We start from the raw sequence: 14961 nt of genomic DNA, 5'->3' as shown, positions 1-14961 counted from the left end.
CCCTCTACGAATAAACTGGACTGCCACATTTGTCACTCTCTACAAATAAACTGGACTGTTACATTTGTCACCCTACCAATAAACTGGACTGTCACATTTGTCACCCTACCAATAAACTGGACTGTCACATTTGTCACCCTCTACCAATAAACTGGACTGTTACATTTGTCACCCTCTACCAATAAATTGGACTGTCACACTTGTCACCCTACCAATTAACTGGACTCTCACATATGTTTCCCTCTACCAATTTACTGGACTGTCACATTTGTCTCTCTCTACTAATTAACTGGACTCTCACATATGTTAAATTGCCCTATACCAATTAACTGGACTGTCAAACTTGTCATTCTATACCAATTAACTGGACTGTCACATTTGTCACCCTACCAATAAACTGGACTGTCACATTTGTCTCTCTCTACCAACTAACTGAACTATCACACATGTCACTATACATTAGCAGGGTTGTCATACCTGTCACTTTCTACCAGTTAACTGGGCTGTCACATATGTCACCCTCTACCAATTAACTGGACTGTAACACTTTTCATCCTACTGATTTACAGGACTGTCACACTTGTCACCCTACCAATTATTTTGACTCTCACATTTGTCACCCCACCTATAAACTGGACTGTCACATTTGTCACCCTCTACCAATAAACTGGACTCTCACATATGTCACTCTACCAATTAACTGGACTGTTACATTTGTCACCCTACCAATAAACTGGACTGTCACATTTGTCACCCTACCAATAAACTGGACTGTCACATTTGTCACCCTACCAATTAACTGGACTGTTACATTTGTCATCCTACCAATTAACTGGACTGTCACATATGTCACCCTGCCTATTAACTGGGCTGTCACAGCTGTCACCTTCTAACAGTTATCTGGACTCTCCATATATCGGCCTTAACGAATCAACTGGACAATCACATGTCATTCTACCAATTAACTGGACTGTCACTCTCTACCAATTTACTCGGCGGTCACATATGTCACTCTCTACCAATTAACTGGGCCATCACATATGTCGCCCTATACCAATTAAATGGACTGTAACACTTGTCATCCTACCAATTTACCGGACTGTCACACTTGTCACTCTCTACCAATTTACTCGGCCGTCACATATGTCACCCTATACCAATTATTTGGAATGTCACATTTGTCATCCTACCTATTAACTGGACTGTCACACTTGCCCCCTCTACCAATTATTTGGACTGTCACATTTGTCACCCTCTACCAATAAACTGGACTGTCACATTTGTCACTCTCTACCAATAAACTGGACTGTCACATTTGTCATTCTCTACCAATTAACTGGACTGTCACATTTGTCCCCTCTACCAATAAACTGGACTGTCACATTTGTCACCCTCTACCAATAAACTGGACTGTTACATTTGTCACCCTTTACCAATAAACTGGACTGTCACATTTGTCGCCCTACCAATTAACTGGACTGTCACATTTGTCACCCTACCAATAAACTGGACTGTCACATTTGTCACCCTACCAATTAACTGGACTGTCACATTTGTCACCCTCTACCAATAAACTGGACTGTCACATTTGTCACCCTATCAATTAACTTGACTGTCACAGATGTCACCCTATCAATTAACTTGACTGTCACATTTGTCATCCTGCCTTTTAACTGGACTGTCACACTTGTCCCCTCTACCCAATTAACTGGACTGTCACATTTGTCCTCTCTACCCAATTAACTGGACTGTCACATTTGTCAACCTATACCAAATGACGGGAATGTCACCCTGCGGTTGGACTTCTTCGGCTCAACATATGACAGGGGTGTCGATCCGAACTGGAGGGGTAGTGGACTTACCTTGACAGTGATGGAGAGGTCGGTAATCAAAGCATGAGATCAAAGAGTGATGTTGGTGCCCACCATTGAATTATCTTTTCTTTGCTTTGATGATTTGTTAACAGGGATTTGATAAGTTACATATTAGATAAGAGAGATCTTAGAAGAACTTTTTGTGAATTAGGAAATGGCAATGCTCAACATCAAAAGTCAGCCATTTTGTTTTCTGGATCAGTCTCGAAGTCAAATGGACACAAATAGAGATCAAGGATAACCTACGTTTGAATAAAATCTAATACAGAGATAACCTACAAAGGAATTTTGAGTAAAACCTTTCCAGTACTTTTCAAGAAATAGCGACAACATACTGGCAAAATCAAAGATGACCGCCTGATAGCCAATTTATTTTCTGGATCAGACTTGAAATCAAATGGGCACAACTAGAGACCAAGGGAACCCACGTATGAAGTTTGAGAAAGAAAAAAAACCTTATCGAATGTCTCAAGAAATAGCGATACTAAGAATTGTTTACGAACGGACGCATGACGATTTGAATAGCCTTCCATCATCAGATGGTGGGCTTAAAGAGGTTTGACAGTTACCAGAACTTTAGGACAAAGTGCATAGAAACTTGTTATAATCATATATTTTATGTCATACATGTATCATGTATACTTGTTATAATCATATAGTTTATGTCATACATGTATCGTGTATACTTGTTATAATCATATAGTTTATGTCATACATGTATCATGTATACTTGTTTTCTGTGTTGTGAACTATGGACAGAATAAAAACAACGATGTTAATCAAATCGATTAAAGAAGCAATCATATGTACAGAATGTTACCTGATACCTTCTCAGTATAATTTTACAGCCCATTGAAAAAGTAGCACAAATTTACCGCTAAATACATGTAGTAGCTATCTACATATCCTCCGCGCCACGGGATATGTAGCTAGCTACTGGTATTCATAGCCGCAATGAAAATTAAAAAAAATCTATTCAATCCATATGTATATACGACTAGCCCCCAAAACGACTGAAAATGTGCTATACACACAGGGGGGGGGTTCAAATACATGTAGACTGTAACTAATTCTCAAGTCCCTGTGTGATAGAGTGAATCGAGCGGGTCCCTGTTCATTCTGTTCGCAGAAATTAACTTTACAATAAAATAAACTAGAGATTCCAGAGGGACCTTTATTGAATTTATGTAAGACTGATCTTTTCTCTACTTGATTTTATACCTACATATGAAGTACTCTTCTCAAGAAATAGCAATGACAAACTTCAACTATCAAAATTAAGGATTGCTGCCTGTTGCCAATTTCGTTTTCTGGATCAGACTCGGAACAATCTAATTAAAAGATAGTTCATGTAACGTAGTGAGAATGACCATCTGGTACGGAACACTGACGAAGAGCGATTTGAATAGCCCATTATCTGATGATGGTGGGCATAAAACTGATCACATAGGTCACTGACGTTTGTTGTAAACTCAATGATGTAATGACAAAGGACCACTTTAAGCCACATTACATTTCCCCCCAAACGACACTCAACAAAAGCGATAAAATACATGTAGGTTATACTCTTATTTTCTTATAAGGCCAATACTGTATAGTGGTACTCTGGTAACAGATAGGATGTCTAAATCAGATACCTATATAATAGGATGTCTTATAGATATCACATACCTCCCCTTAATCAGATACCTATATAATAGGATGTCTTATAAACAATACACCTCCCCTAAATCAGATACCTATATAATAGGATGTCTTATAAACAATACACCTCCTCTAAATCAGATACCTATATAATAGGATGTCTTATAGATATCACATACCTCCCCTAAATCAGATACCTATATAATAGGATGTCTTATAAACAAAACACCTCCCCTAAATCAGATACCTATATAATAGGATGTCTTATAGATATCACATACCTCCCGTAAATCAGATACCTATATAATAGGATGTCTTATAGATATCACATACCTCCCCTTAATCAGATACCTATATAATAGGATGTCTTATAAACACTATACCTCCCCTTAATCAGATACCTATATAATAGGATGTCTTATAAACAATACACCTCCCCTAAATCAGATACCCATATAATAGGATGTCTTATAAACAATACACCTCCCCTAAATCAGATACCTATATAATAGGATGTCTTATAGATATCACATACCTCCCTAAATCAGATACCTATATAATAGGATGTCTTATAGATATCACATACCTCCCCTAAATCAGATACCTATATAATAGGATGTCTCATAGATATCACATACCTCCCCTAAATCAGATACATATATAATAGGATGTCTTATAGATATCACATACCTCCCCTAAATCAGATACCTATATAATAGGATGTCTTATAGATATCACATACCTCCCCTTAATCAGATACCTATATAATAGGATGTCTTATAAACAATACACCTCCCCTAAATCAGATACCTATATAATAGGATGTCTTATAGATATCACATACCTCCCCTAATCAGATACCTATATAATAGGATGTCTTATAGATATCACACACCTCCCCTAAATCAGATACCTATATAATAGGATGTCCTATAAACAATACACCTCCTCTAAATCAGATACCTATATAATAGGATGTCTTATAGATATCACATACCTCCCCTAAATCAGATACCTATATAATAGGATGTCTTATAGATATCACATACCTCCTCTAAATCAGATACCTATATAATAGGATGTCTTATAAACAATACACCTCCTCTAAATCAGATACCTATATAATAGGATGTCTTATAGATATCACATACCTCCCCTAAATCAGATACCTATATAATAGGATCTCTTATAGATATCACATACCTCCCCTAAATCAGATACCTATATAGTAGGATGTCTTATAGATATCACACACCTCCCCTTAATCAGATACCTATATAATAGGATGTCTTATAAACAATACACCTCCCCTAAATCAGATACCTATATAATAGGATGTCTTATAGATATCACATACCTCCCCTTAATCAGATACCTATATAATAGGATGTCTTATAGATATCACATACCTCCCCTAAATCAGATACCTATATAATAGGATGTCTTATAGATATCACATACCTCCCCTTAATCAGATACCTATATAATAGGATGTCTTATAGATACAATACACCTCCCATAAATCAGATACCTATATAATAGGATGTCTTATAGATATCACATACCTCCCCTTAAATCAGATACCTATATAATAGGATGTCTTATAGATATCACATACCTCCCCTAATCAGATACCTATATAATAGGATGTCTTATAGATATCACATACCTCCCCTTAATCAGATACCTATATAATAGGATGTCTTATAGATATCACATACCCTCCCCTAAATCAGATACCTATATAATAGGATGTCTTATAGATATCACATACCTCCCCTAAATCAGATACCTATATAATAGGATGTCTTATAGATATCACATACCTCCCCTAAATCAGATACCTATATAATAGGATGTCTTATAAACATTACACCTCCCCTAATCAGATACCTATATAATAGGATGTCTTATAGATATCACATACACCTCCCCTAAATCAGATACCTATATAATAGGATGTCTTATAGATATCACATACCTCCCCTAAATCAGATACCTATATAATAGGATGTCTTATAGATATCACATACCTCCCCTAAATCAGATACCTATATAATAGGATGTCTTATAAACATTACACCTCCCCTAAATCAGATACCTATATAATAGGATGTCTTATAGATATCACATACCTCCCCTAAATCAGATACCTATATAATAGGATGTCTTATAGATATCACATACCTCCCCTAAATCAGATACCTATTATATAAAAAAAATTTTTTAAAGATACCAAAAACCCCCCCCCCAAAAAAAAACCCCCTTTTTTTTTAAAATTTAAATAAAAAAAAAAACCCCCCAAAAATTTTAAAAAAAGGGGAAAAATTAAAATTTCCCATTTTTCCCCCCCCCTTTTTTTTTTTTAAAAAAAAAAACCAAAAATTCCAAACCCCCAAATTTTAAAAAAATTTTTTTAAAAAAAAAAACCCCCCCCCAAAAAAAGGTTTTCCCTTATAAAAAACCCCCCCAAAATTTCCCCCAAAAAATTTTAAAAAAAAATTTTTCCCAAAAAAACCCCTAAAAAAAAAATTTTAAAAAAATTTTTTAAAAAAAATTTTAAAAAAAATTTTAAAAAAAACCCCCAAAAGCCCCCCCTTTTTTAAATATAAAAACCCTTAAACCCTTTTCCCTTTTTAAAAAAAAAATTTTTAAAACCCCTTTTTTAAAAAACCCCTTTTAAAAAAAGGGGTTTTTTTTAAAAAAATTTTAAAACCCTTTTTTTTTTTTTTTTAAAAAAAACCCCCCCCCCCAAAATTTTCCCTTAAAAAAAAAAAAACCCCCCCCAAAAAAGGGAAAAAAAAAAAAAAACCCCCCAAAAAAAGGGGAAAAAAAAAAATTTTTTTTTTTAAAAAAAAATTTTTTTTAAAAAATTTTTAAATCCCCCCCAAAAAATTTTAAAAAAAACCCCAAAAACAAAAAAAATTTAAAAAATTTTAAAACCCCCTTAAAAAAAATTTAAAATCGTTTTAAAAAAAAAAAATTTTTTTTTTAAAAATTTTAATAACCCCCCCCAAAAATTTTTTTAAAAAAAAATTTTTTCCAAAAAATTTTTTTCCCAATTTTTTTTTTAAAAAATTTTTAAAAAAAAAAATTTTTAAAAATTTAAAATGGGCCAAAAAAAAATTTTTAAAAAATTTTTAAAAATTTTTTTAAAAACCAAATTAAAAACCCCCCCCCAAAAAAAAAAAAAAATTCAAAAAAAATTTTTAAAAGAAAAAAAATTTTTAAAAAAATTTTAAAAAATATTTTAAACCTAAAAATTCAATAAAAAAAAATTTTTTTAAACAAAAAAAAAAAAAATTTTTAAAAAAAAAAAAATTTTAAAAAAAAAAATTTAAAAAAAAAATTTTTTAAAACCCCCCCAAAAAAAAATTTTAAAAATTTTTTTTTAAAAAAAACCCCAAAAAAAAAAAAATTTTTAAAAAAATTTTTTAAAAAAAAACCTTTAATAAAACCTTAAAAAAAAAAAAAAATTCCCTTTTAAAAAAGGGTTTAAATTTTTTCCCCCCAAAATTTTTAAAAAAAAAAAAAAAACCCCCTTAAAAAACCCCCCCCCCTTTTTTCCCCTTTTTTTTTAAAAAAAAAAAAAAAAAAAAAACCCCCCCCCCAAAAAAATTTTTTTAAAAAAAAATTTTAAAAAAAATTTTTTTTAAAAAATTTTTTAAAAACAAAAAAAATTTTTTTTTAAAAAAAAAATTTTTCCAAAAAAAAAATTTTTTTCCCCCAAAAAATTTTTTTAAAAACCTTTTTTTTTAAAAAAAAAAAAATTTTTTAAAATTTTGGGAATTTTAAATTTTTTTTTCCCCCCTTTAAAAAATTTTTTTAAAAAAAATTTTTTAAAAAAACCCCCCTAAAAAAAGGGCCCAAAAATAATTTTTAAAATAAAAAAAAAATTTTTTTAAAAAAATTTTTTTTTTTTCCCCCCCCCCTTTTTAAAAAAAAAATTTTTAAAAAAAAAAAAAAAATAAAGTTTTTTAAAATCAGATCCCTTTTAAAAAAAAACCCTTTTTAAAAAAATTTTAAAATTTCCCCCCCCCCAAAAAGGATTTTTTAAAAAATTTTTAAAAACCCCCAAAAAAAGGTTAATAAAAAAAATTTTTTAAAAAAATTTTTTTTTTTTTTTTTAAAAAAAAAAAAAACCAAAAAAATTTTTTAAAAAATTTAAAAAAAATTTTAAAAAACCCCAAAAAAAAATTTTTAAAAAGAAAAAAATAATTTTTAAAATAAACCCCCCCAAAAAGGGAAAAAAATTTTTTTAAAAATCCCCCCTTTTTGGGTTTTAAAAAACCCCCCCAAAAAATAATTTCCCTTTTAAATAAAAAAAAAAAACCCCCCCCCTTTTTTTAAAAATTTTTTTAAAACCCCCCCCCCCCAAAAAAAAAATTGGGGTTTTTAAAAAAACCCCCCTTTTTTAAAAAAAAAAAATTTTTTAAAAAACCCCCCCCCCCCAAAAAAACCCCCCTTTTAAATTTTAAAACCCCCCCAAAAAAACCCCCCCCAAAAAACCTTTTTTTAAAATTTTAAACCCCCCCCCCTTTTTCCAAAAAAATTTTTTAAAAACCTTTCCCCCAAAATCCCCAAAAAAAATTTTTAAAATTCCCCCCCCCCCCCAAAAAAAATTTTAATAAAATTTTAATAAAAACCCCCCCCCCCTTTTTTAAAATTTAAAAAAAAACTTTCCCCCCCAAAACCAGTTTTTAAAAGGGGAAAAGAAAAAACCTCCCCAAAAAAAAAAAAAAATTTTTAAAAAAAACCCCCCCCCAAAAAATTTAATTAAAAAAAAAATTTTTTTTCCAAACCCCCCAAAAAAAATTATAAAAATTTTTTTTAAAAATACCCCAAACCCCCCCCCCAAAAAAAAAATTTTTAAATAAAAAAAAAACCCCTTTTTTAAAAAATTTAAAAAAAACCAAAAAAAAAATTTTTTAAAAAATTTTTAAAAAATTTTTAAAAAACCAAACCCCAAAAAAGGGGGCCAAATTTTTTAAAAAAAACCCCCCCCTTTTAAAAAAAAAAAAATTTTTAAAAAAAATTTTAAAAAAGGTTTTTTAAAATAATTTTTTAAATAAATCCCCCCAAAAATTTTTTAAAAAATTTTTAAAAAAAAAACCCCCCCTTTAAAATTTTAAAATTTTTCCCTTAAAATTTTCCCCTTTTTTTTAAAAATAAAAAAAAAAAATTTTTAAAAACCCCAAAAAAAATTCAATTTAAAAAAAAAAACCCCCCATAAAAAAGGAAAAAAAAAAATTTTTTTAAAAAAAAAAAAAAATTTTTAAAAAAAACCCCCAAAAAAACCCCCAAAAAAGGGGTTTTTAAAAAATTTTTTAAAAAAAAACCCCCAAAAAATTTTTTTTAAAAAAAATTTTTTAAATTAAAACCCCTTTTAAAAAAAAAACCCCAAATAATTTTTTTTTTTAAAAAAAAAAAAAAAAATTTTTTTTTTTAAAAAAAACCCCAAAAAAAATTTCTTTAAAAAAATTTTTTTAAAAAAAAAAAAAAATTTTTTTTTTTCCCCTTTCCCAAAACCCCCAAAAAAAATTTTAAAAAAAAAAAATTTTTTAAAAAACCCCAAAAAAATTTTTAAAAATTTTTTTAAAAACCCCCCCCCCAAAATTTGGGAAAAATTATTTTTTTTTTTAAAAAAACCCCCCCTTTTTTTTAAAAAAAAATTTTTAAAAAAAAAAAAATTTTTTTTTAAAACCCCCTTTAAAAAATTTAAAATTTTTTAAAAAAATTTTTAAAAAAAACCCAAATAAAATTTTAAAAACCCCCCCCTTTTTTAAAAAAAAGGGAAAAAAAAAACCCCCCAAAAAAAAAATTTTAAAAAAAAATTTAAAAACCCCCCCCAATAAACCAAAAAAATTTTTTTAAAATTTAAAACCCCCCCTTAAAAAATTTAAAAAAAATTTTCCCCCAAAAAACCCCCCAATAAAAGGGGGAAAAATTCCCCCCAAAAAAAAAATTTTTTTCCAAACACCCCCCCCCCCTACCAAAAAAAAAAAAAACCCCCCCCCCAAAAAAAACCCCAAAATAAAGGTTTTATAAAAAAAAACCCCCCTTTTAAAAAAAATATAAAAGGGGGTTTTGATATCACATACCTCCCCTAATCAGATACCTATATAATAGGATGTCTTATAAACAATACAACCTCCCCTAAATCAGATACCTATATAATAGGATGTCTTATATATCACACACCTCCCCTAAATCAGATACCTATATAATAGGATGTCTTATAAACAATACACCTCCTCTGAATCAGATACCTATATAATAGGATGTCTTATAGATATCACATACCTCCCCTAAATCAGATACCTATATAATAGGATGTCTTATAGATATCACATACCTCCTCTAAATCAGATACCTATATAATAGGATGTCTTATAAACAATACACCTCCTCTGAATCAGATACCTATATAATAGGATGTCTTATAGATATCACATACCTCCCCTAACTCAGATACCTATATAATATGTCTTATAGATATCACATACCTCCCCTAAATCAGATACCTATATAATAGGATGTCTTATAGATATCACATACCTCCCCTAAATCAGATACCTATATAATAGGATGTCTTATAGATATCACATACCTCCCCTAATCAGATACCTATATAATAGGATGTCTTATAGATATCACATACCTCCCCTAAATCAGATACCTATATAATAGGATGTCTTATAGATATCACATACCTCCCCTAAATCAGATACCTATATAATAGGATGTCTTATAGATATCACATACCTCCCCTAAATCAGATACCTATATAATAGGATGTCTTATAGATATCACATACCTCCCCTAAATCAGATACCTATATAATAGGATGTCTTATAGATATCACATACCTCCCCTAAATCAGATACCTATATAATAGGATGTCTTATAGATATCACATACCTCCCCTAAATCAGATACCTATATAATAGGATGTCTTATAGATATCACATACCTCCCCTAAATCAGATACCTATATAATAGGATGTCTTATAGATATCACATACCTCCCCTAAATCAGATACCTATATAATAGGATGTCTTATAGATATCACATACCTCCCCTTAATCAGATACCTATATAATAGGATGTCTTATAAACACTATACCTCCCCTAAATCAGATACCTATATAATAGGATGTCTTATAGATATCACATACCTCCCCTAAATCAGATACCTATATAATAGGATGTCTTATAGATATCACATACACCTCCCCTAAATCAGATACCTATATAATAGGATGTCTTATAAACAATACACCTCCCCTAAATCAGATACCTATATAATAGGATGTCTTATAGATATCACATACCTCCCCTAAATCAGATACCTATATAATAGGATGTCTTATAGATATCACATACCTCCCCTAAATCAGATACCTATATAATAGGATGTCTTATAAACAATACACCTCCCCTAAATCAGATACCTATATAATAGGATGTCTTATAGATATCACATACCTCCCCTAAATCAGATACCTATATAATAGGATGTCTTATAGATATCACATACCTCCCCTAAATCAGATACCTATATAATAGGATGTCTTATAGATATCACATACCTCCCCTTAATCAGATACCTATATAATAGGATGTCTTATAAACATACACCTCCCCTAAATCAGATACCTAATAATAGGATGTCTTATAGATATACATACACCTTCCCTAATCAGATACCTATATAATAGGATGTCTTATAGATATCACATACCTCCCTAAATCAGATACCTATATAATAGGATGTCTTATAGATATCACATACCTCCCCTTAAATCAGATACCTATATAATAGGATGTCTTATAGATATCACATACCTCCCCTAAATCAGATACCTATATAATAGGATGTCTTATAGATATCACATACCTCCCCTAAATCAGATACCTATATAATAGGATGTCTTATAGATATCACATACCTCCTCTGAATCAGATACCTATATAATAGGATGTCTTATAGATATCACATACCTCCCCTAAATCAGATACTATATAATAGGATGTCTTATAAACTATTACATCCTCCCTTAAATCAGATACCTATATAATAGGATGTCTTATAGATATCACATACCTCCCCTAATCAGATACCTATATAATAGGATGTCTTATAGATATCACATACCTCCCCTAATCAGATACCTATATAATAGGATGTCTTATAGATATCACATACCTCCCCTAAATCAGATACCTATATAATAGGATGTCTTATAGATATCACATACCTCCCCTAAATCAGATACCTATATAATAGGATGTCTTATAGATATCACATACCTCCCCTAAATCAGATACCTATATAATAGGATGTCTTATAGATATCACATACCTCCCCTAAATCAGATACCTATATAATAGGATGTCTTATATATATCACACACCTCCCCTTAATCAGATACCTATATAATAGGATGTCTTATAGATATCACATACCTCCCCTAAATCAGATACCTATATAATAGGATGTCTTATAGATATCACATACCTCCCCTAAATCAGATACCTATATAGTAGGATGTCTTATATATATCACACACCTCCCCTTAATCAGATACCTATATAATAGGATGTCTTATAAACAATACACCTCCCCTAAATCAGATACCTATATAAAAGGATGTCTTATAGATATCACATACCTCCTCTGAATCAGATACCTATATAATAGGATGTCTTATAGATATCACATACCTCCCCTAAATCAGATACCTATATAATAGGATGTCTTATAGATATCACATACCTCCCCTTAATCAGATACCTATATAATAGGATGTCTTATAAACAATACACCTCCCCTAAATCAGATACCTATATAATAGGATGTCTTATAGATATCACATACCTCCCCTAAATCAGATACCTATATAATAGGATGTCTTATAGATATCACATACCTCCCCTAAATCAGATACCTATATAATAGGATGTCTTATAGATATCACATACCTCCCCTAAATCAGATACCTATATAATAGGCTGTCTTTTAGATATCTCACACCTCCCCTTAATCAGATACCTATATAATAGGATGTCTTATAAACATTACACCTCCCCTAAACCAGATACCTATATAATAGGATGTCTCATAGATATCACATACCTCCCCTAAATAAGATACCTATATAATAGGATGTCTTATAAACAATACACCTCCCCTAAATCAGATACCTATATAAAAGGATGTCTTATAGATATCACATACCTCCCCTTAATCAGATACCTATATAATAGGATGTCTTATAAACAATACACCTCCCCTAAATCAGATACCTATATAATAGGATGTCTTATAGATATCACATACCTCCCCTTAATCAGATACCTATATAATAGGATGTCTTATAGATATCACATACCTCCCCTAAATCAGATACCTATATAATAGGATGTCTTATAGATATCACACCTCCCCTAAACCAGATACCTATATAATAGGATGTCTCATAGATATCACATACCTCCCCTAAATAAGATACCTATATAATAGGATGTCTTATAAACACTATACCTCCCCTTAATCAGATACCTATATAATAGGATGTCTTATAAACAATACACCTCCCCTAAATCAGATACCTATATAATAGGATGTCTTATAAACATTACACCTCTCCTAAATCAGATACCTATATAATAGGATGTCTTATAGATATCACATACCTCCCCTAACTCAGATACCTATATAATAGGATGTCTTTTAGATATCACATACCTCCCCTAAATCAGACACCTATATAATAGGATGTCTTATAAACATTCCACCTCCCCTAAATCAGATACATATGTAATAGGATGTCTCATAGATATCACATACCTCCTCTGAATCAGATTCATATATAATAGGATGTCTTATAGATATCACATACCTCCCCTAAATCAGATACCTATATACTAGGATGTCTTATAAACATTACACCTCCCCTAAATCAGATACCTATATAATAGATGTCTTATAGATATCACATACCTCCCCTAAATCAGATACCTATATAATAGGATGTCTTATAGATATCACATACCTCCCCTAAATCAGATACCTATATAATAGGATGTCTTATAGATATCACACACCTCCCCTAAATCAGATACCTATATAATAGGATGTCTTATAAACACTATACCTCCCCTAAATCATTGAAATAAGATATACAAAATACGTTTATTTGATAATGCTTTACAAAAAATTAGGATCCAGAAAACAATTTGTTAAGCTTTATTGCAAATTTAATTCAAATAACAACGCTTATATAAATACTTATTATATAAAATGTTCTATAAAGATAAGTTATTTACACTAAGCGTAGCGGTCTCAATGCTTAATATAATAATGTTATATTAAGCGATTTTATTACATTAAGAGTTGTAATAAAGCTGTTGTCTGTTTCCTTAAATCGTCGTTTTTTGGAGGTCTAATTCTATCTTGTCATCAGTCAGGTTTTTACACCAGTTAAAATTGCAGTTCTATCAATCCATCATTCATTTGAGGTGAAATTTGATCAATTGATCATTTACATGTAATTATATAAATTAATCATTGAAGTGTGATTAACCTAGCCATTATATATATTGTAGTGTTACGTATTAAGTATCTAGTCATCATTAAATTTAAGTGTTATGAAATATTTTGTCATCATTCAATTGAAATGTTATTAGACATTTTGTCATAATTCAATTGAAGTGTTATAAAATATTTTGTCATCATTCAATGGACGTGTTATTTAATATTTTGTCATCATTCAATTGAAATGTTATAACATGATTTGTCATTATTCAATTGAAGTGTTATTTAATATTTTGTCATCATTCAATTGAAATGTCATAAAATGATTTGTCATCATTCAATTGAAGTGTTATAAGATATTTTGTCATCATTTAATTGAAGTAATATAAGCTATTTTGTCATCATTCAATTGAAATGTTATCAAATATTTAGTCATCATTTAATTGAAGTGATATAAGCTATTTTGTCATCATTCAATTGAGATGTTATTAAATATTTAGTCATCATTTAATTGAAGTAATATAAGCTATTTTGTCATCATTCAATTGAGATGTTATTAAATATCTGGTTATCCTTAAGTTGAAGTGATATAAGATATTTTGTCATAATTCAATTACAATGTTATTATATATCTTGTCATCATTCAAGTTAAGTGTTTTTAAATAATTTGTCATCATTCCATTGAAGTGTTAATAAATATCTAGTCATCATTTAATTGCAGTGATATAAAAAAAATTGTCATCATTCAATTTAAGTGTTAATGAATAATATAAGACATTTTGTCGCATTCAATTGAAATGTTATCAAATATCTAGTCAATATTTAATTGAAGTGATATACTATTCTAGTCAGATATTTTGTCATCATTCAATTGAAGTGTAATTAAATATCTAGTCATCATT

Source organism: Pecten maximus, chromosome 1 (assembly GCF_902652985.1).
Source record: "Pecten maximus chromosome 1, xPecMax1.1, whole genome shotgun sequence".
NCBI classification, from domain to species: Eukaryota; Metazoa; Mollusca; class Bivalvia; order Pectinida; family Pectinidae; genus Pecten; species Pecten maximus.
This window is presented reverse-complemented; position numbering follows the sequence as displayed.